Here is a 5,336-nt window from a genome sequence, read left to right on the forward strand (position 1 = left end):
CTTTAAGTTCTAGAATCATATCTTGTGATTTCTTGTAAATCAAGTCATTAATTGTGATTTTAAAAATTAAATATTTTTCAAAACTAATTTCAATCATATCTTTTCAAAAATATCTTTTTATCTTATCTTTTTCAAAATCATATCTTTTTCAAAAATTTGATTTTAAAATATCTTTTCTAACTTCTTATCTTCTTATCTTTTCAAAATTGATTTTCAAATTTGTTTCAACTAACTAACTAACTTTTTGTTTGTTTCTTATCTTTTTCAAAACTACCTAACTAACCCTCTCTCTCTAATTTTCGAAAATATCTCCCTCTTTTTCAAAAATTCTTTTTAATTAACTAATTGTTTCAAAATTCAATTTTAATTTATTTCTTCTTTTAATTTTCGAAAATCACTAACCATTTTTCAAAAATAATTTTCGAAAATTCTCTTTCTCTCTCATCTCCTTCTATTTATTTATTCATCTACTAACACTTCTATTCATCTCACATCTCTGCTCTCCTCACCCTTGTGTTTCTTTCCTTACATTACATTCTTTTCTTCTTCTTTTCTTCTACTCACACAGGGACCTCTATAGTGTGGTAAAAAGCATCCCTATTATTATTTTTCTGTTCCCTCTTTTTCGTATGAGCAGGAGCAAGGACAAGAATATTCTTGTTGAAGCAGATCCAGAACCTGAAAGGACTCTGAAGAGGAAACTAAGAGAAGCTAAATTACAACAATCCAGCAAGCACCTTTCAGAAATTTTCGAACAAGAAGAGGAGATGGCAGCCGAAAATAATAATAATAATGCAAGGAGAATTCTTGGTGACTTTACTGCACCTAATTCCAATTTACATGGAAGAAGCATCTCCATCCCTACCATTGGAGCAAACAATTTTGAGCTGAGACCTCAATTAGTTTCTCTGATGCAGTAGAACTGCAAGTTCCATGGACTTCCATCTGAAGATCCTTTTCAGTTCTTAACTGAATTCTTGCAGATCTGTGATACTGTTAAGACTAATGGAGTAGATCCTGAAGTCTACAGGCTCATGCTTTTCCCTTTTGCTGTAAGAGACAGAGCTAGAGTGTGGTTGGACTCTCAACCCAAAGATAGCCTGAACTCTTGGGATAAGCTGGTCACGGCTTTCTTAGCCAAGTTCTTTCCTCCTCAAAAGCTGAGCAAGCTTAGAGTGGATGTTCAAACCTTCAGACAGAAAGAAGGTGAATCCCTCTATGAAGCTTGGGAGAGATACAAGCAACTGACAAAAAAGTGTCCTTCTGACATGCTTTCAGAATGGACCATCTGGATATATTCTATGATGGTCTGTCTGAATTAGCTAAGATGTCATTGGATACTTCTGCAGGTGGATCCATTCACCTAAAGAAAACGCTTGCAGAAGCTCAAGAACTCATTGACATGGTTGCTGATAACCAGTTCATGTACACTTCTGAGAGGAATCCTGTGAGTAATGGGACGCCTCAGAAGAAGGGAGTTCTTGAAATTGATACTCTGAATGCCATATTGGCTCAGAATAAAATATTGACTCAGCAAGTCAATATGATTTCTCAGAGTCTGAATGGAATGCAAGCTGCATCCAACAGTACTCAAGAGGCATCTTCTGAAGAAGAAGCTTATGATCCTGAAAACCCTGCAATAGCAGAGGTGAATTACATGGGTGAACCATATGGAAACACCTATAATCCCTCATGGAGAAATCACCCAAATATCTCATGGAAGAATCAACAAAAGCCTCAACAAGGCTTTAATAATGGTGGAAGAAACAGGTTTAACAATAGTAAACCTTTTCCATCATCCACTCAGCAATAGACAGAGAACTCTGAACAAAATACATCTAATTTAGCAAACTTAGTCTCTGATCTATCCAAGGCCACTGTAAGTTTCATGAATGAAACAAGGTCCTCCATTAGAAATTTGGAGGCACAAGTGGGCCAGCTGAGTAAAAGAATCACTGAAATCCCTCCTAGTACTCTCCCAAGCAATATAGAAGAGAATCCAAAAGGAGAGTGTAAGGCCATTGAATTAATTACCATGACCGAACTTGTAAGGGAGGTTGAGGACGTGAATCCTAGTGAGGAAGACCTCCTGGGACGTCCAGTGATCAGTAAGGAGTTTCCCTCTGAGGAACCAAAGGAATCTGAAACTCATCTAGAGACCATAGAGATTCCATTGAACCTCCTTACGCCCATCATGAGCTCTGAAGAGTACTCTTCTTCTGAAGAGAATGAAGATCTTACTGAAGAGCAAGTTGCCAAGTTCCTTGGTGCAATCATGAAGCTGAATGCCAATTTATTTGGTAATGAGACTTAGGGAGATGAACCTCCCCTGTTCACCAATGAACTAAATGCATTGGATCAACTGAGATTGCCTCAGATGAAACAGGAACCTGGAAAGTTCCTAATACCTTGTACCATAGGCACCATGACCTTTGAGAAAGCTCTATGTGACCTGGGGTCAGGAATAAACCTCATGCCACTCTTTGTAATGGAGAAACTGGGAATCTTTGAGGTGCAAGCTGCTAAAATCTCATTAGAGATGGCAGACAATTCCAGAAAATAGGCTTATGGACAAGTAGAGGACATATTAGTAAAGGTTGAAGGCCTTTACATCCCTGCTGATTTCATAATCCTAGATACTGGGAAGGATGAGGATGAATCCATCATCCTTGGAAGACCCTTCCTAGCCACAGCAAGAGCTGTGATTGATGTTAACAGAGGTGAACTAGTCCTTCAATTGAATGAGGACTCCCTTGAGTTTAAAACTCAAGGACATCCTTCTGTAAACATGGAAAAGAGGCACAATAAGCTTCTCTCAAAACAGAGTCAACCAGAGCCCCCACAGTCAAACTCTAAGTTTGGTTTTGGAGAGTCTCAACAATGCTTTGAACATCTGTGAGGCTCCATGAGAGCCCACTGTCAAGCTATTGACATTAAAGAAGTGCTTGTTGGGAGGCAACCCAATTTTTATTTATCTAATTCTATTTTTATTTTTATTGTTTTTCATGTTTTATTAGGTTCATGATCATGTGGAGTCACAAAATAAATAAAAAAATTCAAAAAAGAATAAAAAACAGCAGAAAAAAATCACACCCTGGAGGAGGATCTTACTAGCGTTTAAACGCCAGTAAGGAGCATCTGTCTGGCATTCAACGCCAGAACAGAGTATGTTTCTGGCGTTGAACGCCAGAAACAAGCAGCATCCTGGCGTTCAGACGCCAGAAATGCACAGTGAAGAAGAGCTGGCGCTGAACGCCAGAAACAAGCATCTAGCTGGCGTTCAACGGTAGAAATATGCTGCATCTGGGCGCTGAACGCCCAGAACAAGCATCAATTCGGCGTTTAAACGCCAGAATTGCATGCAAAGGCATTTTACATGCCTAATTGGTGCAGGAATGTAAATCCTTGACACCTCAAGATCTGTGGACCTCACAGGATCATCTCAGGATCTGTGGACCCCACAGAATCCCCACCTTCCCTCCTCATAATCCTAGATTCTTCCACATCTTCTTCTTCATCTATTCTTTCTTCTCTTGCTCGAGGGCGAGCAAAATTCTAAGTTTGGTGTGGCTTTTTTGTTTTTCCATAACCATTGATGGTACCTAAGGCCAGAGAAACCTCAAAAAAAAAAAAGAGAGAAAAAGAAGAGAAAAGGGAAGACAAAAGCTTCCATAGCTCAGTGGTAGAACATTTGACTGCAAATCAAGAGATCCCTGAGATACCTCAGGGGTACATTTTCTTCCACATAATTATTGGGAGCAACTGAGGATAGAAATACCAAAAATCACTAAGGAGGAGTAACAAAGACAAGGAAGAGACATAGAGGAGCTCAAAAGCACCATTGATTCTTCAAGAAGAGAAAGACGCCATCCTCACTAAGGTGGACTCATTCCTTAATCTCCTTGTCTATTTATTCCTGTTTTTTGATTTTTGAGCTTTATGTTTATTTATATTTGTGTCTTACTACATGATCATTAATGTCTAAGTGTCTATGCCTTAAAGTAGTGAATATGAATTCATCACCTCTCTTAAATGAAAAATGTTTTAATTCAAAAGAACAAGAAGTACATGAGTTTCGAATTTATCCTTGAAATTAGTTTAATTATATTGATGTGGTGACAATACTTTTTGTTTTTTGAATGAATGCTTGAACAGTGCATATGTCTTTTGAAGTTGTTGTTTAAGAATGTTAAATATGTTGGCTCTTGAAAGAATGATGACAAGAAGACATGTTATTTGATAATCTGAAAAATCATAAAAATGATTCTTGAAGCAAGAAAAAGCAGCAAGAACAAAGCTTGCAGAAAAAAAAAAGCGAAAAAAAATAGAAAGAAAAAGCAAGCAAAAAAAGCCAAAAGCTCTTAAAACCAAAAGGCAAGAGCAAAAAGCCAATAGCCCTTAAAACCAAAAGACAAGGGTAAGAAAAAGGATCCCAAGGCTTTGAGCATCAGTGGATAGGAGGGCCTAAAGGAATAAAATCCTGGCCTAAGCGGCTAAACCAAGCTGTCCCTAACCATGTGCTTGTGGCGTGAAGGTGTCAAGTGAAAACTTGAGACTGAGCGGTTAAAGTCAAGGTCCAAAGCAAAAGAAGAGTGTGCTTAAGAACCCTGGACACCTCTAATTGGGGACTTTAGCAAAGCTGAGTCACAATCTGAAAAGGTTCACCCAGTTATGTGTCTGTGGCATTTGTATCCGGTGGTAATACTGGAAAACAAAGTGCTTAGGGCCACGGCCAAGACTCATAAAGTAGCTGTGTTCAAGAATCAACATACTGAACTAGGAGAATCAATAACACTATTTGAACTCTGAGTTTCTATAGATGCCAATCATTCTGAACCTCAATGGATAAAGTGAGATGCCAAAACTATTCAAGAGGCAAAAAGCTACAAGTCCCGCTCATCTGATTGGAGCTATGTTTCATTGATAGTTTGGAATTTATAGTATATTCTCTTCTTTTTATCCTATTTGATTTTCAGTTACTTGGGGACAAGCAACAATTTAAGTTTGGTGTTGTGATGAGCGGATAATTTATACGCTTTTTGGCATTGTTTTTAGTATGTTTTTAGTAGAATCTAGTTACTTTTATGGATGTTTTTATTAGTTTTTATGTTAAATTCACATTTATAGACTTTACTATGAGTTTGTGTGTTTTTCTGTGATTTCAGGTATTTTCTGGCTGAAATTGAGGGACTTGAGCAAAAATCAGATTCAGAGGTTGAAGAAGGACTGCTGATGTTGTTGGATTCTGACCTCCCTGCACTCAAAGTGGATTTTCTGGAGCTACAGAACTCAACATAGCGCGCTTCCAATTGCGTTGGAAAGTAGACATCCAGGGC

General features: G+C 38.0%; 1 non-coding gene across 1 annotated transcript; it reads right to left on the bottom strand.

The window, feature by feature from the left end:
- Positions 1 to 1,166: 1,166 nt before the first annotated feature.
- LOC148544622 (small nucleolar RNA R71) lies at positions 1,167 to 1,274 on the bottom strand. The gene has a single exon (XR_015900933.1). It is a non-coding gene; the product is annotated as a small nucleolar RNA R71 (small nucleolar RNA).
- Between the last annotated feature and the right edge of the window lie 4,062 nt (positions 1,275 to 5,336).

This window comes from Arachis ipaensis, chromosome B9 (assembly GCF_059453495.1).
Source record: "Arachis ipaensis isolate K30076 ecotype BB chromosome B9, ASM5945349v1, whole genome shotgun sequence".
Lineage (NCBI taxonomy): Eukaryota > Viridiplantae > Streptophyta > Magnoliopsida > Fabales > Fabaceae > Arachis > Arachis ipaensis.